Genomic DNA, 19573 nt, shown 5'->3' on the forward strand with positions numbered 1-19573 from the left:
GAAAGGCTTCTGGAGCCATGAGACGAGGAAGTGAGTACCTTCGCCAACGGTCTCATTGAGAATTCCACGGTCACGGTCGAAGATGACAGTGCACTGGCCACCGTCAACGGTGTAGAGAGATGAGTTGAGAGCGGTGGCGGTGGCGCCGAGTCCCAAAGCGAAAATATAATGTGAATTTTTTTTTTCCAGATTTTTTTTTTATAATTTTTATGCTAATTTTGGCACTCACAAGCCACATTAGAATCGTTTTTCAGCATCCAAACTTTTTTTTTTCTTATTTTAATTATTATCAATTAAGGATGGTTTTTTTTTTTGTTTTTGGAGCGGGATGGATGGTTTTTTTTAGTATAATAAAAAAGCAGAAAAAATTTTTAATCATAGACTAATGTTGATTATTTAATTCACATTAGAAAAAAAAAATTATAAAAAAAAATTGCATGCTATAGTCATAATTATTTAATCTAACAAATTAATTATAAACCAATGTTGTAAGTCCATTTTTAAATAAGAGTAAATTTGTTTATTTAAATCATTTCCTCTCATTTTCATCATAATTTTTAAAACATCCAAACAAGAGAAAGAGTTAATTACTCCCTTTTCCCTTACTAATTTTAAAAATATCCAAACATGGTGGAGGATAATCATTCTCCTCTACTCTCCTCCCTCTCTAAACTTCCAAATAGGCTATAAGTCTTATTCTATTGATAAAAACCAGAAACAGACAAAATTTTGCCAGATTTGGCTAATTACTTATGGCACTGCAATTGAGAAGATCGTTTTCCTACAAAGTATTAACATTATTTTGGGGGAAGAAAACAAAAATTGATCAAAACAGAAGGCAGTAAATGAGACCACTGAACTTTTTTTTTTGGCTAAGAAAACAAAGAAATATTAATAAGCAACGAGCCAACGAGCTTGTAATTATATGATACGAGACTTTAAATATTCCCACAGATAAGAAGAATTAATAAGACAACAAATTTTACACACATTTAGAGCAATCATATTAGTGGATGTATAATAGAAAAATATGTAAAATTTACATAACTTTTCTTAAAAATGACTCACATTAACAAGTATATAATTGTGTAAATTTACATACACTATTAATTTTGCATTTTAATTTTAATTTTTTCTTTACGTATTTCAATGATTAAAGAAAAGAGTGGATGGTGTTTGTTGTGTGTGAAGAAAGAGAAACAATAAAAAAATAATATTTTAATGAAATGTAGTGTAAAATATATAATTTGATGTGAAGTGTTTTAAAAAAATGAGTATGTAAAATAAAAAAAGTTATTATGTTAAAATAGATAGAAAATTTTGCACAATGCGAATGCTCTTAAGCACATGGCAAGTGCTAATTGGATTATCTATTAAAGCATTTACATTAGTTTGTGCAAAAATTCATGTATATTTTAACATAAAAACCTATTTTTTTCCTATTTCTACGTACCCACTTTTCAAAATGCCTCATATTTTAGATTATCTATTTTATACTAAATTTTATTAAAATACCAAATTTTCTTATTTTTTTAATTGTTTATCTTTTTTCGTACATAACAACTGTAGGGACACGATTTTCTTAACGGCCCAATAATGACGTTGGGCTCATATATGGAAGATCCCTTACAATATGATTTGTAGAGAGTGGGCTTGAAAGGCTTGCCTTTGATCACGGGGCGATGGTCCGGTCCTGTTTTTAGAGGAATTCATGTGGAAAATAAGAGTTGGACTTGAACATTTAAGCCCTATAGCATTACATCATGAGGGGTTGAACTCCTCGAATTTAGTCCGAGGATCATTAAGGTCTTCCTCCGGTTATCCGGCGGTGACTTTTTGTGGTATGCATACGTCTTTAAGTGGTTTTCACCCATGGAGTCTCTCTCCTTGGTAGGATGGGAGTCCCTGGTTTTTTGTCCCCCCCCTCTATCTAGATTACTTACTTTCTCTTTTATACTAGCCTACGTTTGCTGTCCTTTGTCCACGTATAGGGTCAACTTTTACAAGACTGATATTTGTCCCGTCAGTTTAATCCCAGAATTGTTGGGGATGGTTGATAAAGACGAAGAATCCGGCTCTGCTGGATGCAGAGTCTTATCTGGGAAGGATAATGAGGGCAACTTTCCCGAGATATTTTAGATCTCCTTTCCAGTCTGGTCCTATACCGTTTTTGCCCCTCTTCTTTGGTGGAATTTTGGGTCTGCCGAGGACTGAACTGTCCTCGGCAACATCTCCGAGCCATTTGGGCTTTATGTTATTGAGCTTGGGCCGTAGCTTTCTTTGGCTTGGGCCTTTGGACTTCCAACGAGCAAATGGACCTGACCCATAAATTATTGGGCCCCACAACAACCATCATCTATTTTTTTTTTTTTTTTTTTTAATTTTCAGAATACGTTAAGAAAGTATAAAAAACTAAATAGAAAATGAAAGTGCCAGTGTACATTTACTCTGGGCCTGTTTGGTAGTAGTATTAAAGTATTATTGTTCAAAATAATATGAAAATTGTGGTTTAAAAAGTATTGTGAAAACACATTTTTAAAGTATTTATAATGTAAAAAATGTGTTTGGTACCATGTTTCTAATAACATATTTTTAAAATAACATATTTTTAAAAGTGAAAAATCATAATTATTGGTATTTTTCTTTTAAGGCGTAATTTTTTTGACATGATGAATAAAATAACTATTATTATTCAAAGAAAGAGAATCTCCCACCATGACGTTCCACTCTCTCTTCTTCTTCATCCCATCTCCCTCTCTGCAAGTCCAAGCTTGAACAACCCACTTAGTCCGTGCAAACCCAACTAAATCAATGCCAAATTGCTATTGAAGCATCACTGGCCATCCAAACACAAAAAAATATAAAATAAAAGGAAGACTTTGGTCCTTGTGTGCAAACCCAAACCAAAACACCCCTAAATTCAGTGAAGGCCAATTAGTTGACTAGTACTTCAAACTTAATTAGGTAGTTTGATTTTGGTTAGTGCAATGAACCCATTCCTTTGCTTCTTAGTTTCACAGTGATGGTCATTCAGGGACAGAGTCAAGACTTGAAGTTAGAGGTGGCTATGAACTTTGACTTTACTGCTTTTTAGCTACTAAGTTTTTGTTTTGTTTTGTTTTTTTTTTTTTTTTTTTTTTTTAATTATTTTTTTATGTGTGCGTTTTTTGCTAGGTAAAGACACAATTATTTTGTTTAAAACTTTTGAAAGGGATGGTTCTTTATTTTGAGTAAAATTGGTTAATTATGCTTAATTATTTTTAACTTTACTATTGGTAATTTTTGTTATTGCACTAGTTTTTTTGGGCTTGTATATTTTGTTTTCGATTTTAGATTTATAAATTTTTTAATGGCCTTTAAATGAGGAAAATGTTAGAGCTACAAATTCTTTTACAAATTGCTAAGTACTAACGGTTGGTTATATATAAGCTATACAATTTGATGGTGAACTGAAAATTTAACTCCTATTCGTCCATGAGGGTCGTCCGAGTCAAGAAGGCAAGAATGGCTGTACCTAGCAAAACGGTCGTCCAAGGGCATATGGGTCGTCCATGAGGCAAGCGCCTGGACGACCCCCAACACTTTGAAAATTCCATAGAGATTTATCTACAAGAGCCAGTAATATTGAACCACATGTTATTATTTCAAGGCATGAGTAAAATTATGGTTCATCACTATAACTTCCTACTTAGTACTTAACTTCTAACGGCGATTATAGAAAAAATATTCTAACTCCTATAGCGGTTGTGGAAGTTAACCTTGAACTCTCTGACCTCCTCAAATATAGGGGAAGTTATAAGATAAATAACCGCTTTAAGAGCACACTATATAAACACTCATTCACAGCAAATGAAGGTAAGCTTGAGATAACTCCCAAAAAGTTGGAACTCCAGAGTTTTAAAGAGAAACTAACTTAATTATCGGAGGGTTTTTGGCTGGTTATCCTCGGTCTCCTTTGAGTATATTTTATTCTTTTCAAGCCTTTCAAATAATTACTAAATCATTGAAACCCTGAGCCTTCAGCTTACTAATTTTCGGTGCATCATCACAATCTAATCACACTCTAACAAAAAGTGAAAGTTGTTTCAACGTGTGCGCATAGAAGAACCGGGAGTAACATCGCCACCCATCTGTAAAGAAAACAAAAAGTGTTAGGGTATTTTAGGGCAACAAATTAAAATAAGCCCCAGTCCATAAACATGATGCATCATTAACTTAAGCCCACAACGGCACAACCTGTTAATGTTGACCCATGCAGCTGACAAAACCATCCTATGAAATTAGCTAAATCTGGGCCCACGAAGTCTAGCCCAAGAACCCACCAATTTAGCCTATAAAGTCTTTAAATAACAAAAACTGACCAGACTGGGCCAATAAGGTCTAGCACCAGTTAGCAAAAGGGTTTCGGCAATTCGGCTGTTTCGAGATCCAAAACCAAAACCAATCTACCCTTTTTAGAATGTTCACAACTCAATGCTACTGAGTGCTAATATCCAGAAAACACTGTAGGTTTCCTTCTCATTTATCAAATCTTTTAATGAGAGCAAAACACAACAATCAAGCCAATATACACATATACATCATTAAACTTTACTAGATTTTTCAATACATTTAGTAGATAGGAAATACTTCTTTATGAGCATTATTTGAGTGCACAAACATGAGTCTCTTTCTCCTTCATCATATTACTCTTAAATTACCTTTCCTTTTAGCTGCTAAAGTATGATTTCATGAGCTGTGTTCCCCCCCTCTTTTGGCAGATTTGCTAAGTCCCACCTAATCTCAAGACGAACAGCTACTCTTCATCATTTGTGTAGACATGAGTGGCAGATTCCGCTTCCCAAACTAGGGTTTGACTTGCCTTCAGTACATTTTTAATTGGATATGTTCTTTTGTTTTAAATATACAATGGCAAGTGTTAGTGGGTTTTAATTTCCACATTTTATTTAGTTAGTAGGTGATATGACAGTCTCTCATTAAAACAAAAGAATATTCATTTAAAAAAAAATACTGCAGGTAAGCCAAACCCTTCAAACTAAACCCAGATTAGCAAAAGAGCCAAGCCAGAACAGACACACGTCACATCAACAAAAGACCCAAAACAATGAGAACAACAAGACAACATTTTTAAGAGGCCTACATCCACGGTTTTGCAATTCTATAAACTTACATAGATGAGTTTATATAAGAGTTTTACAAACAGAATCTTTATCATTCTTGTAATCACATTAATTGATTTAGTTTAAATAGGCCAAAATACATTATTGGATCCTAAAGTTTACTTAGTGAGCTCTTTTGGTCCTTGAAATTTCAAATGAGGATTGTTGGTTCCTAAAATTAAAAAAAAGAAAGAAAAAGAGATATTAATCCCACCATCAACTTCCTCGAGTTTTATTGCCTGTGTGTAATGGAATAATAATGTATCTCTTTCGAAATGATGTGGCAAATTTTCACACATACATTGGGTCTAACGGGGCAATTAAATATGGTACTCATATAATTGTTGCACAAACAATGAAGAAAAGTACGATAAAGGAGATTTCAACATTTGACTTGCCATGATACACGTAGTGGAGCTTTCCCTTTTTTTTTTTTTTTTTTTTTTTTTTTTTTTTTTTAATGTAAAAGAAGAATTTATTAAAAAAAAAAAAGAAAAAAAACCTTACAAAGAAGTAGGAGTGCTTGCCTTAACCTTGATAATATACTCAAAACAGGGGGACAACAGCCTAGATCAAAAGAACCAAATACATTATGCTTGGGAGACCATTTGGCCAAGGTGTGGGTTGCACTTTCACCTTTAGAATTCTTGGGGACCCATTTTACAGAAACGTTTGTAAATTGGGAGAGCAAAAGAGACAAGTTAGAACATATATTGTGTATTCTCCAAGGGATTTCGAGCTCTGGCTTTGAAAGATACTCGACAACAGTTTTAGAGTCGCTCATCAAAGACCAAGTAGGCAGATAGTTTTATAGCCCATTTCAAAGCTTCAGCTTCTGCTTGGAGAGAGAGTTTGGTGTTACCTTCATGGCGCAAGCAAATACCAACTCCCCTCTCTAGTCTCTAGCCAGTAGCCACAGCAGCAATTATGGAAGAATAAATTGGGCTTAAAGCTGCATCTATATTGATTTTACGGTTGATCTTCCTCAACAACATATTTTTGTTGCCTTTATGGTTAGCAATTTTGACTTGGCAAATGGCTCAGTTGTTTGGATTTGGATTCGACTTGGTTGGGTTTGGGTCAGAAACTTATTGGACAAAAACGGGTTGTTATTCCTTTGATCCTTACCCAGTCATTGGATGGTTTGTTAACTCAAAATAGCCCAAATTTCAAGTTAAAAAAAGAAAACTTAAAACATCTTTATAACCTTTTTTTTTTTTTTTTTTTCCAAAAACAAATAAAAGAACAAAAAAAAAAAAACCCAAAGATAAAAGTTTAATAATACATTGATTCTAATAGTCTCCTAGTTTAAAAATTCCACATAAGAAAAAAAAAAAGGCACGTATACATGTTATGCACGAAATATGAAATTAAATTAAATCACTTATAAACTAAGTGTGTTTTTGGATTAGCTTATTATACTAAAACCCACTGCTATTCTTTTTATCCATAGCCTATTTTTCATTATAATTCAAACGGATTAACAAGTTTGCATTCATTTTTACTAGGTCTAGTTAGTAGTATGTGCTGCTATTGCAACCTTTCTTTATTGCCTTGGTGTGAGACTGTGATGTGAGTGTCCAGTCCAGTATTGCCGTCCCAATCTCAATGGTTGGAACGATGGTAGAATTTAAAAAAGAAAACGAACAAAAAGAATAATGACACCCATCACAAAGAATCAAAGATCCACAAAAAGAAAAAGGGGTGAAAGTCTGAATGATGACAGTTGCTGCATATGTCTTGGTGTGTGAATTTCTGAAATTTGAATTTCTTTCACCACTATTCTCTCTCTCTTTTTTTTGGGAGGGGGGGTTTAACTTGTAATGCCCTAGGTTCCAGCTAATTTATATATATATATAATCGAAACTTTTGACTTTTGGTTGACCTCTTCATAATTTTCCACATTAGCATTTTTTATTTATATTTTTTAATTTGATTTATGACTTTTAAGATGTATTCAAATACAAACACCTCATCTCTCATACACTTTTTTATTTTGTTTTGGACTCTTCCTTCTCTCCTTCTCTAATTCTCCAGTCACTACATCACTATTAGGATTTTTTAATTATATTTTTACTATGTTCTTTACGCAAGCACCTCCTCTCTCATTTGGGTTTTTTTTTTTTTTTTTTGACTCTTCCTTCTCTCCTTTTCCAGTCACTAGATTGCTATTAGGGTTTTTTAATTATGGTTTACTGCGTTTTTGTTGATGAGAATTGTTAATTTTTTCTGTTATGTAGTCATATGTTTTTATTTATTTTTTGTTTTGTTTCAAATAATTTGTAGGCACTAAATCTTCTGGTTCTTTACTCTTTCTTTTGGCTTTTTAGAAGTTTTAATATCTAAATTTTGAGTTCACATTTTGCAATATATGAAATTGTCTTGACAAATTTCAATTGCTATAATCATGGATTATTCTTTTGAGGTAACCTATCTTTCTTTTATATTTTTCCTATTATGTAGTCATATGTTTTTTTGCTGATTCTTCAATTTTTTAAGCCTTTAAGAAGTTTAACAACTTAATTTTTTTGATTCAATTTTCTAATATTTGAAACTATCTTGTTGCTTTCAACTGCTAGCCATGGATAATAACCCCATCTTTCCCTTATATTTTTGTTTCTATTATGTAGTCATATGGTTTTTTTTTTTTTTTTTTTAAATAATTTCTAGGCACTGAATCTTTTGATTCTTTACTCTTTCTTTTGGCTTTTTAGAAGTTTTAACATCTAAATTCTAGGTTTATGTTTTGCGATATATGAAATTGTCTTGACAAATTTCAATTGCTATAGTAATGCATTATTCTTTTGAGGTAACCTATTTTTTCTATTATGTAGTCATATATTTTGCCTTACCATTTGAATTAACGTGATTTAATAATTATAAATTATTGTTATTTAAATTTTTTTTTTTCATATATATGACCATTTTTGCATTTTTACTCTATTTTTTAAATTGTTTTTTACGTTGCTAGGTCGTGAATCTTGGTGAACAAGTTTAGGTTATGCATTAACCTCATAAATTTTTTCTTTAAATTTTTATTATTTAAGAACCAAAAAGGGTGTTGATATGTTTCTTGTGGCATTTTTCTCAATTACATTACCTAAAGGCAAGAGCCCCTTTCTCTCACCAAGAATAAAAGTTGGAATCATAAGTAGATGAGAGGCAAGAAGGTGGTAGCTGAGGCTATGCAAATAATAGGAACATTCCAAGTGCTTCCTAGATTGGTCGTCTTCTATCTAGATTAAAACTCTATGGCCTTTCAACTGGTACTTCCTTCTTCTCCTTTTTAAATTCATATATTCTAAATTCTATTCTTTCCAATGCATTTATTTGTCTTCATTCTCTAACGAAGTCAATTTATTCATTTGATATGCCTTTTTGTTATTGTTCTTCTACGTGTTAAAATATTATAACTATTGCCTATAACACTAAATTAGCTAATCCTATTCTCAAAAAAATAAAAAATAAAAAATAAAAAAATCTTTTCCAAAACCTATTGCTCTAGATTAATGACTCTTTCTGAGTGTCAATGCCATTTTTGAGTGTAATTAATTAATGTTTTCTATGTAAAAACTTCTATAGTTTTTATTTTCTTATTTTTGGGTTTTTTGGTTGCATTTTATATGGCAAGAAATAACCCAGGATTTTGCAAACAAATTGAGCAATGGGAGGGATTATATTATATTAAAAAAATGATTGAGACCTTAATTTTCATTAAAGAAAGGATGCCGTTGATAATAGACATGGCATGCCTAACATTATTGGTGTTAGTATTTTTTTTCCCTCTTAAATTGTAACTTATTTTCTCAAGTGATCATAACTTTAGACAAATTTAAAATTTTTGTTCAACTAATCCGTGCATTGCACGGGTTAGCGACTAGTTGATTGTATAGGTGAACTAATGACCCAATGCTTAGACGAAGTCAATTCTATAATGGAATGTTTATATAATAATGATCTATCATATTTTTACCCTCTCTCCTACTCTTTATTATTCGATAGTTAGAAGAGGGGAGATTTGAAACCTGGACGTCTATGTCGGCAATACTAGAAGTTATTAGTTGAGTTACAAAGCTCTTGGCATTTTTGTTTGTTTGTTTTGTTTTGTTTTTGTTTTTTATTTTTTATTTATTTTTTTTAATTTTTAAAATCCATGTGGTACAGGATGATACCTATTATGATCAATTTATTTCAAATGTTTAGTCATAATAATTTTTCTTTTTTATATTAAGAATCGTTTATTTAAAATGTTTTAGGCATGATACTTGAAAACACATTATTATGATATATGATATCATAATGTGGGTGCTCAAATTTCTGTTTTTCCATTTCACCCCCCCAAAAAAAAAAAAAAAAATCCTGTTTTCCTTGGTTTCTCGGTTCACAACCCACCACCCTTGGACCTCATCAGCTTTACACTACCCCAAAGTCCAGACCCATACAGGCCTTGGGCTATCTTTCAAAAGAAAGAACCCTGGGCCACCCATCAAGGTGCATTCCCCCTCAAATGGGCTGTCTTTCATGACAACCACGCTTTATTCCAAGAATTTTTATCCGGACCAAAGAATAATTTTTTTTTAGAAAGTGGAGAAAATTTCAACTTATGGCGTCCGTTCCTAATGATAGCTCTTTATCATCAGACCAAGACACTAATAAGTTTTTGGTGTAAGTGGAGATTGAACCACAGATCTCTTACACAACCATTAGAGAAAAGTTTTAACTTATTACGTTTACTTTTAATAGCTCTTTATCATCAGACTAAGACACTAATCGGTTTTTGGTGTTGCCGGGGTTTGAAATTCAAATCTTTTATTCAATCATTAGAGATTTAATTAATTGATCTAATTGGAACTCACCCAAAGAATAACGTCTATTTACCTCAAACTAATAAAAAAATTTAAGAAAATGCAGAGACTTCAATGATTGATTTTTTAAAATATTTTATTTTATTTTAATTTTATAATTCAATAATTGTAGCAGAGAAATAATGATTTGAATTTTAAATGTTTTCGTTAAAAACATTAAGAGATGCTAACTCATTACGCTGCAAAGTTTTTGGCGACTCAATGATTGAACAAAAATTAAAGCAAATGGTAAAATTTTAAAATTCCATGAATAAGTCCATCAGAGGATAAATTAAAGTGATAATGTGGGTTATTTTGTTTTTGAGTTTAAGGTGAGGGTTTGAACATGTAATGCTTAGTGAATTACTTTGAAAATGTTCGTACACATCATTCTGTACACACAACATTCATAATTTTATGCACGATGTCTACATTTAAAATGTGAAAGATGCAATGTGTATGGATGGTATATAGAAACAAGTGAGTGAGAATCAATACCTTAAAATCAACTGATGATTAAAATCATTATGTTTTGATTTTTATCTATTGAAATATTCACGTGAGTGAGACCCACATCTTATCATATAAATTATATTAATGTGGAAGCTGAGAGAAAGTTCCATTAATAATTCAAATTAGATTCTAATTGCACTTCAAATTTGTGTCAAGTGTCATTCTAATTGTCTTATTATTTGATGCCAAGTGTTTCTATATTTTAAATTTACTCTAACTTTCATGCCAAATGTCATTCCAATTATATTTTATTTGCCGTGTCAATTATGTTCTCATGTATCTAAAAAAAAAAAAAAAAACCCTCAATTTGAATTTATTATATTTCTATGTAATACATAGTATCATCTATTACTTATTATATACTGTATATAACATTTTTATCTAACTAATAAGTAAGAGGGCTCAAATGAATAGGTTTAGTGGTATCCATTTATATTATATAAACTTCTCAATTGGAGCTTTTTTATGGTGTTTTATTATATCTCGAACCTCCTCCAAGGCTAAGAGCAATGGGCTCAATAAATGGACCTAAGCAAATCATAGTTGTTACTTGATTGCCAATTGACTGTGGGCCAGTGGCATGACATGAAAACTTCGCTTGTTGGGAATTCAATTGAGATGAAAGAATTTTGGATAAAATGTATTTTGTTCTCTCCGATTTGAGGTCTATTTATTCTTGAGCCATTAAATGTTTAAAATATAATAATCTCAATATATATTTTTAATTTAATTTATTGAATAAATGTTGAGACATCCTATATTTGAGGGACTAAAATCAAATATTTAAGAGACCAAAACCAACCTAATCCCATATTTTATGGGATAAATTGTTTTACATTTGAAATATTAAAGAAAATTACTGAATGCCTCGATCCCCATACCGTTGAAGCACTCTGGGCAAATAATGTTAACACGAATCAAATAAGATAAAAAGGTTATATTTATTTGTATGACACCCTAACAAATTTCAATTAACTTTTTTATTTTGGGTGTGTGTTGGGAAGAGAGAGATGAGGTTTGAACAAAGACAATAAACGCTATAAAAGATGACGTTATCATTGAACTATCACATAACTTGTTTTGTTTACTTATAAAGGGCTGTATTTTAATTTCACATATTAAATTTTTTGTTTAGAGAGTTTTAACCTATGATGTTCACTCTTAATGATACATCTTTGTCATCAGATTAAGACATTAATCAGTTTTTGGTGTAAGTGGAAATTGAACCTTGGATTTCTTATTCAAACTATCAAAAATTTTACCAATTGAGTTATTTGGAACCCACAATTTCACATATTAAAATGATAACATTATCTTAGGCTCTTAGCATAATAATAGTAATAATAACAATTTTGCGTGAAACAGCCGAAAACAATGTGATACCTATTGCTATACTGGTGTCCGACTGATTGACTTGAATGCAAACAAGACATTGACGTTTTTCGGCCCTATGCAAAGTTGCATAAAGCAAGCTCAAGCCTTTGTAATACAAAGATAATTTGGAAACCAATCAAACAAATATGCCTCCAATGTCCATACTCCATAGCATAGGGATTGGTTTGTCATGTCAGGAATAGTTATGTAAATTAAACATGACCAAACAATATAGACATTTTTTCTCTTCAAAACATGTAACTGGTGTTGGTTTATTTCTGTCACGTCGAGTCGAATCTACTGAGTACTGTCTGCATGATACTTATCTAATATGGGAAATGATGCATTTGGACACCAAAATATCAATGGTTGGAAAGAATAACTTAGACGTGAAAATGAAATGGAGCTATTCATATCTTAGACCTCACATGCCTGTTACACTTATGAAAGATTGTGATGGCTTGCTGGATTCTTTCATAGTCTTAGGGATATTAGCAGTGCATTTTCTTTTTTGTTTTTTGTATTTTTTTGGGTTTGTTTTTATTTGGCCAATACTTTCACTAGTAACTGGGGTAGGAAAAGATTTTGTTGATTTTTTGCACAAACATTTAATAGATATAATTTCTTCAACAAATAATAAATTGGCAATTACAGTAGACGTCTTATGGGTCATGGAATAGCTCACAATATTTTACTATGCAAGGATAGTTGTTGGTGCATTTTAATATTAATTATATTTTTTATTTTTTATTTTTTATAATTGTGTTATTTATTTAGATCAAAGTGATTTGGTAATTGAAAATGTGTAAGAGTTTTAATTTATTTATGGAGAGAGCATTTCCAATAGGCCCCAAAGCCATTTTTTCTCTCCATTTTAGAGAACAAACCTACAAAACAAATCTCCAACAATCTCTTTGAAGGGAATATATACGAAATTTCTAAATCTGTGAGATACAAAAATAAAGAAAAAAATATGCGCCAAAGAAAAATAATCACACAAGACAGTATGTCTATAGTGTTGCAGGGATTTCACTATTCTCGGGAAAAAAAATACAAGATGTGGTAGTATAGTTTTCTCTCTCAGAAATAACATAAACCCCTAATATCCAAAACAATAGTTTTTATATATCATGCACACAATATTCATAACGGGCTACAAATCGGGCCAAAAACTTTTCCCGGGGCCACTGCCTTGGACCCCCAAAGAGGCTTGTCCATGAGCGCTATGGCTTGGGCCTATCGGCCCAAGCCTTCGCTCCATGGACTAATTCTTAGAAAATCTTCTATTAAAAACCATAACAATATTATTTCGGGTTTGGTCATAATTCGGATTAAACACAACTAGGCTCCACAAAGCCTAACACCATTCATTTAGGTGAATTTTTTTTAGAGCTACAACAACTGTCTTTGTAGGAAGAGCAATTGTAGCTATGTAAAGGATTTAAGGGAATAAAAGATTCTCTCTCTCTCTGGCGAGTGTGGAGAAGTAGAAGGACGAGAACAACGATGTGACGAGGGAGGGAGGACTAGAGCAACATTGGAGGGAGGAGCATAAGAGAGAGAAAGCAATGGCAAAGGGGCAAGGATGAGAGCGGTGGAGTCTCTCTCTCTCTCTCTCTCTCTCATATGGATAGAAAGCAGTAGATAAAAAGGATACAGGTAGAAAAATTATAAAAATATTATTTTAGTAAAATTTAACAAAAAATAGAGAGATTGTTGGAGATGTGTTTAAAAACTGGATAGGTAAAATAAAAAAAGATGTTTTTTTTTAATATAAAATTTTCCATTCAATTTAAGTGAAAATTTTAAGAGACTATTGAAGATGCCCCAAGTGATTTGTATTCTATCACAATACCTAAACACAACAATACATTATCAATATATGTATATCAAATGATTTACAAATAATACAATGGTGCATATTTGAACAATTTTGGAAAAATAATTATTTTTATTATTGTATGTCCAAATGGTTTTATTTCAATTTTGAATAACTTTTGAATTTTATAAAAGTTTTAATATTATCACTAACAAATTTAACAAGATTCAAATTCAAAGCCTTAGAGGTCGTCAATAGTAGACACCTCTACAAGCTCTCGAATGAAAAGCAATGTAAGATGTAAGAAATTTTTAGTTTACGGTAAAGTATTTAAAAAAAAAAAAATTTATTTCATACATTGATACCATGTAAGAAAACTTTTGTTCACAAGCTCTTATAAAAATTGCTAAGGGCCTATAAATGTGTATATCTATAATTATGTAATTTTCATTTTAATTATATAATAATTTGTATGCACGACATATAATTACATCTCATGTGTGTTTATATGTATCAAATTCATTGTTGTAGTTTGATTCTTAAAAATAAAAAAAAAAAATTGTTGTAGTTTTTAGAGTTATTTATGAGAAAACTAATTTGTATGCATGACATATAATTTGTATCAAATGATTAAAATCAATTGTTGTAATTTGATTTTACGAAAAAAAATCATTATTGTAGTTGTTAGAGTTATTTGAGAAAACTGAGTGGAATGATATGAACAACTACAAATATTAGAAAGGGACTTGTGCAAAATATCCGACAGACTTATGTGGTAGTAAAATCGAGGTGGCAAATTTTTTTTGCTCTTAAACAAAAACCTTTCATTGAAGAAAACCCAAAGAAACAGTAGAGCAACAATAGGAATACACCAAAGAAAACTCCAAACAAACATTTATCAAAACTAGAATACACCAAACTACCTAGGAAAGCAACCACACCAGAAAAGAAAAAAAGACAAACATGAGAAAACCAACACAACAAAACGCCATAACAAGTAACAATCATACTTAATAAAGCATCTCTGAGAGCACCAAATTAGTGACATGATGTGGGAGCATCATGGAAGATACAGAACCAGTAAAAGAATGATTAGCACCCCATTCAACAAGAGTGTGAGCTATCCCATTCCCCTGTATTTGAACCCATGGAAACCTAAATTCTGAGTTCATCACATACATCCATAACCATGGCTATAACGTTATCAATTACTTTACAACTTTTGACAAGTAAAATATTCTATTGCCCTTCTTAGTATCCTCTTGGATATTGATGATAAAGGCAGCATCTGCGTTTTGGCCTTTTTTTTTTTATTTATGAGAACGTGCACTGTGGGTCCTCTGCAGGAAGAGAAAAGCGTTTTTTTGCTTTTTCAGTGGGTCCTATGCACTGTTCACGGGACCCACAAGTACTTTATTAAAAAAAAACTTTAAAACTGGATCCCACAGTACTATTCATATATTTAAAAATTATTTTGCTATAGTATTTTCAGTTTTCAGCAAAATAAGCGGTATCCAAACACACCTAAGGTGCCAAAGCTTCAACTAATAATGCTGAACAAGTCATGTTCTTTCCTATCCTGGCATAAGTAGCTTTTCCATCTCTCCAAGAGGCATCCCCATTGGTTTCATTCTAAATTTTGTATCTCTAATTGATTTTGTTCTAATTTTGAATTTCTTTTTAACTTTTATTATTATTTTTTAGTGTAAATCACTAACAATAGTTCTGCAAAGTGCAAACACACACACAAACCTAATTCTCCATTCTAGTGACAACATGGTGATAAAAAAAATAACCCACAAATTTCCCTTTACAATTGAAATGTAGAAAATTCATTTTAATGATAAATGTTTAGTACTTTACAAATCAATTTCAAAACTTATAGAGAATTCTATGTTAGTGTATGTGTTCTAAACACTCGACATTTTCATATGAGTTTATATATTATTGTGGATTTTCCTTGGTATTTTTAGATGTGGGGGCTTAGTTTGGGTTTAGGGCCTTTAGGCCTTATCTGTATTACACATGTACGCCTTGCGTCACTTTGAAGTGGGGGTTGTTTGGCTTTATTGTAGGGCCTAGCATTTACGGGTTTTTATAACCGTTTTTGTCTTTAGGTTACTGTGTAAGTTAACAAGTTATTTATAATATTTTTGACTAAGTTAGTGGCTTACTTAAAAGCCCACCAAACCAACATAAACAGTTCGCTATAGACAAGAATAGTTTCACAAATTGTTTAATTTGTTGGGAAGATAAAAATCTTGAGGAGTTTTCTTGAGTAATTAATATAACATAAAGAGATACACTTTGACTCAAAAGGTTTAAGCTCAATAGGTATGTGCTCAGTTATATTATATTAACTACTCATTCTTTTTATTATTATTTAATGTAGAATTTCACTTATACGTGTAACTCAATATAATTCTCTCTTTATCTTGAAGGGAAAAACTTTTTATGAGAGGTTGTTCTTGAATCTTTTGTATGTGGAAGTACGCCCAACACAAACGTAAATATTATAGTTTAATCATGAGAGTTTGTTCGATCAAAGAACCACTGAATCTTTTTTTCAAGTGACCAAAATCAAGGTTTTCAGACCCAAACTATTTATTGAACCGTAAAAGAGAGAGGTTCAAAATTTTTGAGGTCGAACAGGGATCGAACCGTGATGACGTCATAATTAATTTAATAATTAATTAAAGCCTAAATATATCTATATATGTGAGGAAAATTTAATGATTTTCAAGCATATATTTAATAATTAAATAAGAAAGTTAATAAAATAAAATAATAACCATGAAAACATTAAAATATATGATTAATTTTTGAAGTAAAGTTGAATATCTTTGAAGGATTTTAATTATAATTTTTTTTATTCCTTGTAAGAGATGGATAATTTAATTAAGTAGAATAAAATTGTGTTAAGTTCTTTTTATAAAATTAAAAAAAAAATGCTAAGGGGTTCATGGTTCTTGCCATCGGTTCATGCAGTTCAACCCTGGTTTTAGGGGTTCACGGAATTAACAAAAAGTTCGGTTCTTTATGCTTAAAAAACTAGTTTTCATCCCGGTTCCTGATTTTTACAGTCCGACCTTCCAGTCTGGTCCGGGTCTAAAAACCTTGACAAAAATCAAGTTTCAAGGACAACATAATTGGATGATTCAATAGCTTAGATTATTCTTAAACTTTGATTTAAGTTTATGTTTTGTTATTGATTTTTCAAATTAAACTTCTTTTTTTTTTATAAAAATTTTGTGCATCCTCGTAAAATATTTTCAACATGCTAATCCCAAGTACAAATACAATAACACAAAGTTGGGGCTCGACAAACCTAATCTATGGTTTCATCTCCCACATATGTGATAAAAACCATGAAATTATTTCTTACCAATTTGGGCAGCCAAAACACTAGAGTGAGGAAGCATGAGAAAATGCGCATTGTATGTCATTTTGTGGATTTTCACAACCATATGTAAAAGCAAATGATGAGGCTTATAAAGAAAAGTGAAACCCAACAACAATTAGGCAATGATACTCCAACCTAACATTACTTTTGTACCTATCCCAATCATATCAGTCCGGCCCCTATAAAAAAAAAAAGAAAAAAAAAGTGAAATATGGGTGTCAATCATTAATCTCTTACTCTCAACAAAAGTTAAAATAAATTCTAAACAGTGAAAAAAAATTCCACTATTTTTTCACCATGTAAATTAAACTAAGTTGAGTGATTGGTCATCCAGTTCATTGATAGAAGAGAATTCCCCATCAATTTTTTAACTCGTTAAAGAGAAGACAAAAAAAACCTATAAATTTTACACCAATGGGATAACATTATTATTATTATTTTTAATTTCTCTTGGTATTTCCGCAACTAGTCCTCCGAATGCACGTGATCCTATGGAGACCATTGGATCCAAGCTTCAGTGCTCAAGATAATTCTGGTCACGAGAGACGATGTGGAGCAATATTGGGTATTAAAGGGTTTTGACTTGCCTTGATCAAGCTTTAATAATGATCTTTTTCAAAAAAAAAAAAAAAAAAAAAAAAAGCTTTGATAATGATGCATCGCCTGACCTGATTATTATATAATCATGGCTAATTAATGAAGCATAACAGTGATAGATATTTAAAATTAGAGCAAAACTTATGTGTAATACATTAGTCATTAGGTTAATTATATTAAATTTTCTAAGTACATGTTATTTATTTAAAGAATCAGGTCAAAATTTCGTTATTTAGAAACTATGATATGTCATTAATTACAATAGGAGTAATCTCGGAAGGTATTTGTCTTCTAACCATACTTGGAGCTCATCACTTACCCTAACCTTCTAGCCAAAGCATGGAAAACAAAATTGCCAGTTCGTTTTACATGGGAGAAATCCGAAGGATGCCAAGCTTGGATTGGTGCTTTGAATTTGGTTGATTACCACTTCAGAATTACCCTCCACAGTGATTTCCATAAGCCTGATTTTTGCAGCAAATTTCTGCACCCCTGCATGCTAGAGCTTTAGAATCACCTTGGCTTTGTCCATTGTTCAAATACACGGTTGTATTGACTAATAAAATAGTGTCTAAGTTTTACTCTTAAAATTATAAAGCGTGAAATGATTAATCTTTCAACGTAATCTAGTGTCTTTCAACCACAATTGTATTGACCAATGCACCACAAATTCCTTGGGGATGGCAGATGGCTTCAAAATTCTATTTAAGAGTTTTTAACGTTAGACCTCATGGGATCTCATGTGAAGCATTAAGAACCAATAAACCAACTTGCCTCAAAACTTTGCACTTTTCCACCTACCACGCTCATGTTTTTAGTAACTTATGTACAGAAGAAAGTGGTCTTAAGCAAATAAGTTGGTTGAAAATTGATAGTTCTAGCAATGTTTTATCAAGGATTGCTTGCCAAATAATGATGGGACAATACTAGGTGCTGATGCACTGATTTTGGTTTCACTGTTTTATAGGAGGTCCCTATCTCAAAAGTAAAAAATGATCCGAGTGTCAACCAGAGATGTTGTAAGAATCATACTATAACGTCCAAATTTGTTTAATGCCAGCTTCTTTTACTTTTTGATCAAGCTATGATACACTCATATCTGCACTTCCTTTAATGAAGATTTAGAGGGGAAGTTTGGGGCCTCATAAATTATTGAACATTAAATCTTTTGGTAAAGAGATTGATTAACATATGCATGAGATTGTTTAAAATATTGATACGGATGGATCACGGTAATCAACACTATCATGGGTGCTTATCGCCACCAGATTTCATATTTTACCTTTATCTCACATCATTCACACATATCATCCAAGCCGTTGACCACAATATCCAATGGCCTAAAAATATTTGATTGAGGGACATCGAGTAGACCCAATAAGCCTAATCATTACTAGATTTTGAAGGGAAATGCTTTTTTATTATGTGGGGATTAGTATACCAAGTAAATTGTCTGGACCATAGAATGTAGAAGAAGATGCAGTTGGAACTTGAAAGCAACTTCTTCAAATGAAAGAAATCTACTGTACGTGTATAAAGTAAGCTCTTTTATTTCACGGGTCACTTCTCAACAAGGTTTATCTATCACCCAATTAGACAACACAATGGAAAGGCAAACATCTATCACTATAAATCTTCTTTAATGAAAGGTAAATCAAAGACAATCTTTTGTCCATTACTTGTTAGCTGATTAGTAACTGTAGGTTCCACCCATTCTCCAAGATTAATATATGAAAGTGAGGTGAGCCTTTCAAAGAGGTTGAAAAGGGAAGTAAAATCGTAGATTTTGGAAAAATTCAAACTTTTGCCTCCTATACCAGTTGTAATTGTATGAACTTTGAAGTTTGAACTATACTCTAGGAAG

This window comes from Quercus robur, chromosome 2 (assembly GCF_932294415.1).
Source record: "Quercus robur chromosome 2, dhQueRobu3.1, whole genome shotgun sequence".
In the NCBI taxonomy this organism is placed as follows: Eukaryota; Viridiplantae; Streptophyta; class Magnoliopsida; order Fagales; family Fagaceae; genus Quercus; species Quercus robur.